The following is a 12,002-nucleotide window of genomic DNA, read 5'->3' as shown; positions in this document are numbered from 1 at the left end:
AATTTATTATAAAGTATTACACAAGGATATAAAACATTATTATAAGAAATAATTTGAAATGAAATCTAAATTGTTATGATCATGGAAATAAGTCAGTTTATTTAGATAGACTTTTAGTGAGAGGGCACTGTGTGGTTTAAAAAAAAAAAAAAAAAACCATGTGCCAATTTCTGCAGAGGATATAAAACTTAATAAAATGTATGCTTCCCTTAGTACCATTCCGGACATAGGTTTCATCAAAGATTTCATGATGAAAACACCAAAAACAATTGCAACAAAAGCAAAAATTGACAAATGGGATCTAATTAAACTAAAGAGCACAGCAAAAAAACTATTATCAGAGTGAACAGACAACCTACAGAATGGGAGAAATTTTTTTCAATTTATTCATTGACAAATATCTAATATCCAGACTCTACAAAGAAATTAAAAAAATTTCAAGAAGAAAAAAAAGCACTATTAAAAAATGGGCAGGCTGTGCATGGTGGCTCATACCTATAATCCCAGCACTTTGGGGAACCGAGGTGGGTGGATAGCCTGAGGTCAAGAGTTTGAGACCAGCCTGGCCAACATAGTGAAACCCCATCTCTACTAAAAATACAAAAAATTAGCTGGGTGTGCTGGCGGGTGCCTGTGATTCCAGCTACTCGGGAGGCTGAGGCAGGAGAATCTCTTGAAGCCGGGTGGCAGAGGTTGCAGGGAGCTGAGATTGCACCATTGCACTCCAGCCTGGGCAACGAGAGCGAAATTCTGTTTCCAAAAAAAAAAAAAAAAAATAGGCAAAAGACATGAACAGACACTTCTCAAAAGAAGACATACTTGTGACCAACAAACATATGAAAGAAAAGCTCTACATCGCTGATGATTAGAGAAATGCAAATCCAAACCACAATGAGATACCATCCCTCGCCAGTCAGGCTGGCAATTATTAAGTTTATATTTCTTAAAATTAATAATCCATAAACTTTCAGTCAGCTTTATAAGTACTATTGGCAATGTGATAATTTCTGTGATGTAAAGCTGTGTGATTTCAGGGCATTCCAGTTTTCTTGTACAGTGACAGGTTATAACACTCTTTGAATTTATGACATATATCAGCTAGTTTGTCACTGACATCCTCATCTAAGGAACTGGATGAGGTAAAAAAGTGAGCAGTAGGAGTATTTCCAGAAACCTTTCCTATACCAGAGGTGGGCAGTAATTTAACTGTGAACCACATAAAGATATTCTACTAAATCCAAAATAAATATATTTCAATTCAGCTTCCCTAGTTGGATCCTGCAAAATTGCCTGCAGCTTTCTAACACTACTGTGTGTGAAAGTAAATAAGAGTGGCCTTCACGCGACTGGGAGGGAAATATCTCACTATTACAAATTGTATAACGTATTTGACCATGCCAGTGTGACGTGTGGTACCTATGCAAGAAAAGGGTCCTGAAACTGAAGGTTCCTAAGGTCAAGGTAAATCTATTTCTGGCCATGAGAGAGGCCAGTGATACGTGAGTTCATAGTCCTTAGAAATGATATTTGATTGGGGATTAGAAAAGATTTCACCCAGGAGAAGGCATTCGAGATGGCTCTGAAAGTGGAATCAGCTTTCAAGAAGCAGGTGTTTTAGTGAAAATATTTTTGAATAATGGAAGAGTCTTAGCAAATACACAAAAAGGTTGTAAAATTTTAGTATGCTAAAAGATCATCTGGAGGAGACATTAGTGACATGAATTCCCAGGCCTTACTGGGCCATTCTGATTCAGGATCTGGACTCAGAGAATATGCGTCTTTAACAAGTCACAACAGGTAATTTGGTTGTGGGTGGCTGTTGGACAGTATTTTGAAATAAAAATGTTAAAAAATATTTTTTTTTCATAAAAGGCTGTGAGTCTGATTTGTTTGTGAACAGTGAGAGCTAATGCTATCTCAGGTAATTTAGAGATGTAACGTAAAAGGTCTTGTCTAATAGGTTTAGTGAATTCTTTCAACAGGACTTTCTCCTCCGCACTAAGTAGGCAATAGTAGGGAACCATTGAAGATTCTTGAACACGGTCATGGCCTAATTGCAACTGCACGTTTCTTGGATAGCACTGTCTATTTAATGGTTTGGGTGAGTTTGGGAAGACCAGAAGTAAAAATAAGCAAGCCCTGCTAAAGATATAGTAATATAAAAGAATAGGGTGAAGGAGATATTAAAAAAAAGAAAAAAAATCAAGGTGAGAATGGCTGAGAGAGTCATGCTCCAAGGAATATAAAAAATGCAAAGATGGTGGAAAAAGTTCATGTATGTGGCATTTCCTGGGGCTCTGGTGGTGATTGAAATATATTTGTTCACTCATTACTGACTTTTTCAAAGCTTTATGTTTAAATCTCCTTTATGTTTTTCTCTACACACCTTCATATTCATATTGTTGTTTACATTTTGAAGTTCAGACGTTAAAGATCTAAAGTTAGTAAAATGAGGCACACTATTTCCAGAAAATGCTTTTTATTATTCAGGGATGAAGGATGACTGTGAATTTAAAAACAAATTATGTTGTTGCAGCTTTGCTATGTTTAACCCCTAAATTACAATAAATTCTGGCCAAAAACCAAGACACATCGGCCTTTCTGCCATCAAACTATGAATTTTACTTATAAATAAAATACATTTCCCCAAAGAGGCAGGGGAGGAAAGCAGAAGTTGTATTTCTTGATTATTTAGGTGCTTTAGAGAAATACCACATGTGAAGCCTGCTTACATAGAAAACTTTCCATGTCTTTTTGGATAACCAGAGAGTTAAGTACTTTGTCAACTAGGCTGGATTGCCACTTGGTGAAGAATATCCTCTCATCTTTCCTTACTATTTTTTTAACTATTTAATTTTTTTAAATCATCGATTGCTTGTTATTAATCTAATACAAATTACATTTACAAGTTATGTTGAGGAATCTTGAGTGAATTCCTATTGTCCTATGTTTGAGTATGTGAAATTGTTTTTCTTACAAAAAAACAATCTTGCTGGAAAGATTGATGAAGATACTACAGGGAAAGTCTAACAAAAGAAAAGAGCTAATAATATCACATATTAGGGTCAACTTGAGAAGCTAGTACAGTTCTGGCAAGTTAATGGTCTTGAACAATATTACCTTCCTAATGGCTAAAATCTAAGGATAAATAAATACCTAGGAAGGGAAACCAATTACTGTAGTCATGTATTAAGTGTATTTTGTACCAAAAATGATTATTGGTTGTTTCACTTAGGTACTTTTTCTTTGTTATAACCCTTAGTGCTTACAAATAATTGAAAATACATTTAAATTTCTGGCAATTTGAATTGGACAGAGGGAATACAATCTTTGTATATATCTTTTTTACACTGGCTTGCATATATAGAGTATATAATGATTATATAAATTTGTCAATAAAAGCTTATGTAGGTGCTTAATTCTTTTTCCTGTATTTTAGTTTTCTTTTTCCTGTATTTTGGCTTTAGCCAAGTATGCTCATATATACAGGGTATATGCTTAAATCTTATGAACTCATTGTTTACTCCATAAACTTTAGTAGAAGCATGATCCTTGGTGAGCGTTATAATACCGGAGGAGTGCCCACTACGTATCATGCCTTTTGTTGGCTCACAGTCTAGCAGAAGAGAGAGAAGATGAACAATTATAAGCTAGGTGAAATATGCAGAAATTAAAATATTTAAATGGAACAGAGCAGTACAAAGTAGGAGGTAGTTGACTATGTTTGGAGGTGTCTGAGCTAGGAGACCAACCATCCTGTGGTTTCCTGAGACAGTGTCAGTACTTTTGGTGCTAAAACTTAGGATGTCTTCCCCGGAGACATTTGATAATGTTAGATTGTCACAACTGGTGGTGAGGATGTTAGTGCCATCTGTTGGGTAGAAGCTGGGGACGTTGCTCAATCTCTTGCAATGCACAGGACAGGCTTTACAACAAAGAATAGTCCGACCCAAAATGTCAGTAGTGAAAGGCCCTTTTTAAAGGGGAAGTAGCTATTCAAGAAGAAGAGAGTGAAGGTGCTGATTATGCAGGGAGATGGGACAATTGATGCACCAAGATTCCTAGGGCATGGCGAAGAGTGAATCAAGAGCACAAATGAAGCAATTGGTTTTGAATAAGATAAAGGGAAAAATGGTTTCTAAGTTAGAAATTCTTATACAGTGAATAGGATGTGACTTGCCATCAAGTTCATGCTTGATGGCATTATTTTATCTGTTGATGTGGGAGGCAAAAGCATCTATCTCTTGGAGGTGAGAGGTCAGTGCAGAGCTGACTGCTGGAGGGTAGTGAAGGGTGGGAGGTTGATTGATAGATGACATAGGGGTCTAGTTGAGACTGTAGATCATGAATTCACAATGGTACTAGCCCTTACAGTGTTGTGATTTCTCAGGCAAAGCTTAGCCATTTAGCATAGGAAAGGAGAAAGGCATAATACAGAATAGACTGGGGATTCTTAGGAGAAAGGAACTGTGTGGAAATATACTAGAGGGTTCAGGACCACTGGTGGGAGCCCTTTGACTGTTTGGAACATGGGATGGGTAGTGAAGGATGGCAGAACCTTTATATTGACCCTTTAAAAAATAATGACTATATTACCAAATGCTTTGTATATAATCCAGTCTAAGTTACTGGGTTTCTTTGCAATTTCTAAACACTGTTTTTGTCTTTCTCTGTAGTTTACTTTGACTTAGAAAGATGCTCTGGCAACCCTCAGAGGCCATTTATGTAGCGAATTGGAGTAACTAATAGATATTTAATTATTAACTGGAGCCCATCCTTTTAGATTTCTCTTTTGTCTTTTTCACTCTGTAACAACAGCCCTGAAAGAAGATCTACTTTCATGGCATTTTTAGATCCATCTCAAAAGGCAGCTTTTACTCTCTCTAGGTTACCAAAAAACTTCAGACAGTAAAATTGAACAAAGGTGCTACAGAGAACTTTAAAGCACCTTTCCTTTCATTAAATTAGTTACTATGACTCGGTTATGTAAAGATGGAGGAAAAGAAGCAGCATATATCACTCAACTTTTGAGATCCCAGAGGCTTTATCTTTACATTTGGTATGGAATAAAGGCTTATCTCATGATAACCTGCAGACCCCTTTTCTAATTCTCTAAGATTGAGTTCATCTAGAATCTCATGTGTGTGACCTGGCATACATTCCCAAGTGCTTCTGTTACTCAAATACAAGAAAGCATTTTCTTCTTATCATCATGATCTGTGGACACTAACAAAAACACTCGGGATCTTGTATCTGAAACTCAAGTACTTGGGATTACACATTAATATTTTAGAGTAGTGCAAAAAGGCCAATGTCATTATACAAATGGAATCCCTAGTATTTATAACAGTATTTTTAGCTTCTAAAGCTAAGTCAACCTGGGAGGAAGTCCTAAAATGGTGTCATTCTATTGTACCCAGCATAACCTGGTCAGTGCAGCTCTGTTGGATGAAAAGCGTCATTACAGCATGTCTTAGTCTGGCAAGAGGCCTTGGGTATCTGCAAATGTGTTCTAAGGATAGCAGGGGGCTGGGCCCATCAGCTGTCAGCCACAGCTTCTGTTTATGCTGTGAACAATAGCCGTGTGCCAGGGCAGTAATTATTGGTTGATTTTCCTTCTAAAATAAGTGTCCTAATAATTTGTCACAAAACCAACTTAAATTGCTATGATGTTGCCTGCAACAGTTAAATTAGGGGAAAAAGAGAGAAAAAAAAAAAGAAAAATCCACCGCCAGTAGTGTGTCAGTTTATTTCGGCATGCATTCTATATTGGTAAATAGTGTCATTAAAATCTCATTTGCAGGTTTTTCAAAAAGTTTATTTCTGTGTGGGAAAATCCTTTGTTTTCTTACCTAATACCCTGAGCTGTAAATTAGAGGATGGGGGAAAAAGTTAGTTGGCAAATAAAGGTCCTTACTGTCTGTGGTTCTTTGGAAAGCCTCCCATATTCCTGGGGCTCAGATAATGTGTTTCTCTAGAAAAGCATGCATAATCTGCACTGAAATGAGCTGCTACCAGGGTCTGCACTGCCTGGGGATACAAATTAGGGACTTGATATTTGAAAAGTAATCCAACTAAAAAGTGTTTCAAGAATATTCGTGTAGTGTTACCTTGTGTCTACAGAGCCAAGTGTTATCCAAGTTCTCTTACCAGGAGAGGTGAAAGGCATATTTATGTTCATAAATGTAATGCCATTTGGAAAATGGTAACAAAAAGATTGGCCAAAACATAACAGATTTCAGTGAGGGAGAAAAAACGGCCCTTCCCCCTCCTTGTGTTGATTTTCTAAATTTGTAGTGTGTATGTGTTTCAGTTCACAGAAGGCAAGAATGAAACATTTTCTCCTCAGATTTAAAATGCTGTCATGGCAATGTTGATAGAGTTATTTTACAGAGATGTAGCTAGGAAAAAAAAAAAAGCAAAAGAACTACATTATTGCATTACACTGTGTTCCATCTAGAGCTCATTTTATTAAAGTTCTTTATAGGTTTATTTCCATCTACAAACCAAGGAATTGTACCCTAGTCTCTATCCGTGTGCCAGGTTCCAATTAACATCAATTTGAGTTCTCTGTGTGGACAGGGTTAGTTCGTGGCCTTGGGTGATCATCTATTATTATCACTGCTTGCTTGTACATGCCTTCACAGCCCGAGCATAGAACCAGTTGTCATGCTTTCCATCTTTTGTACCCCCAAATAGCTCTCTCAGTAGAATTTGTGAATGGGCGGGGCCACTGCGTGAAAATGCAGAGATCCATCGTGGTTAGCAAGATTAAACTTAGGGAGACATCTGCAGAACGCTTTTCTCATAACCAACTTGCATATATGAATATAAATTCTTTCTCTTCACTCTAAGAAAGAATTTGGATATTTTTGTAGAAAAGATGGACTTAATATGTAAAATAAATGCCATTTGGTTGCTTGCTACATGTGCTGAATTGGAAGTATACCAGAAAATAAGAATTTTAATATCCTACAAAATGTTATTGGTTCTAATGGTTACCTAATACTGAATGAGAATGTTTGGAAGTCTGCAAATCATTGCCAAATACTTTTCAGCTTAGAGTTTTGGGTCTGCAGAGAAATGAATTAAAAAAAAAAAAAAAGAATGCTAAATTTAGTGAAAAATATCTGAAAGGGACATAGACACATACCTAAAATTTCCATAGGATCCAAAATAATTATACTTGCTTTGAAAGGTATTGAATGCCTACAACATGTTAGGTATTGCACAAAATAAAACTGACATGAACCTTATAAACTTAGAATATGATCTCTGTCAGGGTATTGGTCTAAATGTGAATATGCTGGGCATTTTTCAGTATGTTTTTTAAGTCACTATTTCATTTGAAAAAACACTGGTGTATAGGCAAGTCAACTTTATTTTTTACTTTGCCTTTTACCTTTTCCACTGTTCATCCATCATGTATCCACTTTTTTTTTCTTTTTCTTTTTCTTGTTCTTTTTTTTTCTTTTTGAGGTGGAATTTTTCGCTCTTGTTGCCCAGGCTGGAGTGCAATGGCACAATCTCGGCTCACCACAACCTCCGCCTCCCAGATTCAAGCGGTTCTCCTGCCTCAGCCTCCCGAGTAACTGGGATTACAGGCATGCACCACTGTGCCCGGCTAATTTTGTATTTTTAGTAGAGACGGGGTTTCTCCATGTTGGTCAGGCTGGTCTCGAACTCCTGGCCTCAGGTGATCCACCCACCTCAGCCTCCCAAAGCACTGGGATTACAGGCATTAGCCACCGTGCCCGGCCATATCCACATTCTTATTAATAGGTAGCCCTTGCTGAGGTGGTGGCTCATGCCTCTAATGCCAGCAGTTTGGGAGACTGAGGCCAGAGGATCACTTGAGCCCAGGAATTGGAGACCAGTCTGGGCAACATAGCAAGACCCCATCTCTACAAAACATTTTAAAATTAGCATGGTGTTGTGGCATGCGCCCGTAGTCCTCACTACTCAGGAGGTTGAACTGGGAGGATGGCTTGAGCCCAGGAGGATGAGGCTGCAGTGAACCATGATTGTGAAACTGCAGTCCAGCCTGGGCAACAGAGTAAAACTCTGTCTCAACAACAAAAAAAATTAAAACATTTAAAAAAAAAAAAGCCCTTAAAGTAAAATATTGTGTACCAAGAAAATATTTTTAAATAGCCAAATATTTAAGCATCTTATCATTGGAATCATCTAATATTTTAAAAGTCATAATATTTAGAAGATAATATTAATTATAGACTTTCTTTAGGAAATATGACATGTATTATAAAACTGTATTCTATAATTAATATAATCTTTGTAATAAAAACTCAGGCAAATCACTTTCCATTTTATTTTGTGCTACACAAAACATTTTTGTAATGTATCAAAATTGTGTATCTATAAAAAGGTTTTTTTGTCTACAAAGATTTCTTATAATACACTTCTACATTTCTCCAGTAAATACAATCAAATATCATTTTAAATCTGTTTTATTGCTTATTGAAAGTGTCTGCATGTATACACACACACCTCCCTTCAGTGTTTTAGTTACTTTGGGGATATAGTAGCTACTTTCATTTCCCAAAGTATCTTGCCAACTTAACCAGCGTGCAATTGATAGATGAAAAGTTGTGGTCAGTTTATTCCTGTAAGATGGATCTATCTTAAAAGAAATGGTCTGTGTTTTTGTCAGTTGTGGTAATACCTCACTTTGGTTGGAAGGCAAGAGTTATAAAAATTCATATTGGCTCAAAGCCTTTCAGCTCATACAGTGACACCAGTAGATCTTCTCTTTGTGGAACTGGCTTACTACTGGTTTCTAAAGTGAAGTTAGTACAGTTCATCACACTAGTTCCTCTTAAAATTCATATAGTTGATACACTGGAAATGTTGTATAGAAGAAGTGGCAGGATATTCTGGAGTTTGTTAACATAAAATTGGGAAAGATGGCATTGTTCTTTCTTTTTCTCTTTCTTTCCCACTTCAGTTATATCCGCTCTCATGTTCCTTTTTAAATAAGCCAGTTACTTTTCCTGTGTGATCCAATTTGCAGGTACATGATAAGCAGCAGGTTAGAATAGAGAATAAATGATTATTTTTAATGATGATCAGCACATCTGATGTGATAAATTATGATTAACGAGTAAATTAGCAGTGAATGATGTAAATGAATCTGCTTTGAAAACTAACTCTACAAAAAGATGCTCAAGCATTGGTAGAGGTTCTTTTTGGTCGAATAGTGTGTCTGTGTTAAATGGCTTCCTGAGTGTGTTACCACATAGAGGAAATATGAAAAAAGCTGGTAAGTATTGTGTCATTTGCCTACATCTTTGCTGAATGAGCCTGGGAGATTGTATGTAATGCATAACTTTCTCATCTATTTCAGTATAAGGGCCTTTATCACTCCATTGAACAAAACGGATGCACAGTCTGAGTATTTTGAATGCATAAATAGGTAGTTAGCAAACCCAGAGGCTTAATGTGGAAGATGTTGAATGAATGTCTACATGGTGTTGCTGATAACATGTTTTCATTAAGAATGCATGAATATGGCATAAGGAATGGTAAGAATGACTTCACAGATTTTGTCTACGAGTGATTCAGGACCACTTAGGCCATCTTCCTGAAATTTATGTCTCTAAACCAGTGGTTATTTTTAGTGTCTTACACCAAAACAGATGGCCAGCCTTACTAAGCACATCAATAGTTCAGGAAATTTTATTGCCCGGGCACACAGAACATAGGTGATTGTTTGTTTTTGTCGTAATATACCATAACTGTTTGTTAAATAAAAAGTTATGATGGTGAGATTGTAGAATTTTTCACTGCTGTAAAACACGTGTTTATGATCCAGATATTATTATACCTTGAAATAGGACAAATTTCCTTCAAACATTGGAACATACCATTTCCACTGCTGCTCTGACCCATGCTGTGGTCTTCATCCATGTGTGTTGTCCTTTTGTAATATGCGTGCCTGTGTTGTGAATAGCAGAAACTGGGCTTGCATACTGTTCTGGAATGTGAAGTAATCCCAGGTGAGATCAGAGATGTTGAAGGCAACTGATAGGGAAGTCCCATGGTGGCAACTGGGATGGAGGAATGGGGATGATGCTAGAGCTAGAAGGTTGGTCAGCTGTGCTAATGGTCTATGAACATTTACTGGTTGCTTATTATGTATTAGACATTGTGCCAAATGTTTGCAATTCATTATTTTGGCAGTGGATAAAAATATGGCCAATGGTAAAGTATTAAGTTATAGCTTTAGCAGTGGTCTAGGTAATTGGACATTCTGATACATTGCTGCTATGAATATATGCATTATTTTTAATGTATAATTTGTTAAATATATCAAAAGCCTTAAAAATATACTTTTTGGATTCAGTAATTTTACATATAGAAATAATTCACATATAGGAATTACATATATGTGCAAAGATATGATTACAAAGAACAGTTTGAAGCCTTTTTCTGATTGAAATATCAGAAACAACCTAAATGTTTAACAATAAATTTAAATGTAATCTTTACTCTTTATAATATAAACATGTTGAATTTATTTGTGGTCATAAAAGATATTCACAGTATATTCTAAATGAAATGTTGGTTACAAAATAATGGTATAGTATAACCTCTTTCTTGTTAAAAAAATATGTAAAATAAGCATGGAAAATTCTTAAAAGTTATTCATAAGGTGATCACCATTAGAGTGATACCTCCTTTCAACTTATGTGTATTTTCTAATTTAACATAAATATGTACAGTGACAACAGTAAAGTCATTTTACTTAAAAATTAAAAACACAAAAGGTGGTAGAGGGGAGGGGAGAGCTCTGTGATGACAGTGAGGAGGAATGATATTCATCAAACAGAAAAGACTCATTGCATTATATTATGCTTCATCTAAACTTCAGTCCTATGATGGGACACATGAATCTGTAATCTGGCTGTGCCACATTTTGCCAGCTTAGGACTTGGTATGGATCTATTCGTCTCCTACTATGTCATATCAATGTATTGCAATGACAGTGTATTTCACATAGAATTTGTATTCCATAGCTAATTTGCCAAGCTGTAAGCAAATGTGCCTTTAATAGAGGTGCAAAAATCACATTTAAATTACATTTACATTATTATTATCCGTTCTAAATACTCAAAAGTGTGTATTCAAGGATTAGGGGATAGCACCTGGGAGAGCCTTTACCAAGCTCATGTATGCATTGAAACTATGTGCTGAGTATGGTTGAGAATTATAAGACTTCACAGATGACCAGGGGCATGTGTCATTTTCTCAAGGTTCTATGAATGTGAAAGGGGAGAAAACACGTGTGGTTAAAATAACTATAATGAAATATAGACTATTGCGATTCATAAAAGATGCAGAAAGTATGATAGGGGAGTCAAAAGGATGGTACGTTTCATCTAGATGGGGAGGGTCAAAGAAGGCTTCCACGGACTTAATTTAGAATTGAAAAATGTGGGTAAATTCTGTAAATTCAAAAGGGGGAAAGAAGGCATTTTATATGAGGGAACAGCCTCTACTGAGGCATCGAGATGGGAGAATTTTGGGTTCTCCGTGGGCAATGGTGGAAATGTATTTGGGAAAATAGATTGACAGCAGCTCTGAAATATCTTAAAGGCTAAACAGAATTTCTGGTGTTAGTTTGCAGAAGTAAGCTATTAAAGTTTGTTTATTATTTTTTGAGTGGAAAAGAGCTGTACTCACAGATGCGTTAGGAAACAAAACTCAAAGAATGAAAAGGGAAAACAAAAGAAGGATCCATATAGTAAAGTGTAATATTAATTATCGAGATGAAATCCCTGAAGTGAGAGTGACCAGATGGGAAGCTGCAGATATCATGGCATCATTCAGTAATGCTCAATCCTGACTGCATGTTGGAATTTTCTGGAAATTACTTACCCAGTCCTATGCACTGTTTTCTGTTTTAACTAATTTAGGGTGGGGTTCAGGCACCTGCAGCTAGCTAGCTTGCTTGCTTTCTTGCTTTCTCTCTTTCTCTCTCT

At 36.3% G+C, this 12,002-nt stretch overlaps 1 protein-coding gene across 7 annotated transcripts in view; it reads left to right on the top strand.

Moving 5' to 3' along the window:
• Positions 1-12,002, top strand: part of PTPRD (protein tyrosine phosphatase, receptor type, D) — a 462,557-nt gene that overhangs the window by 85,957 nt on the left and 364,598 nt on the right. The gene's annotated exons all lie outside the window — the stretch shown is intronic.

Source organism: Mandrillus leucophaeus, unplaced genomic scaffold (assembly GCF_000951045.1).
Source record: "Mandrillus leucophaeus isolate KB7577 unplaced genomic scaffold, Mleu.le_1.0 Scaffold92, whole genome shotgun sequence".
NCBI classification, from domain to species: domain Eukaryota; kingdom Metazoa; phylum Chordata; class Mammalia; order Primates; family Cercopithecidae; genus Mandrillus; species Mandrillus leucophaeus.
This window is presented reverse-complemented; position numbering and strand designations above follow the sequence as displayed.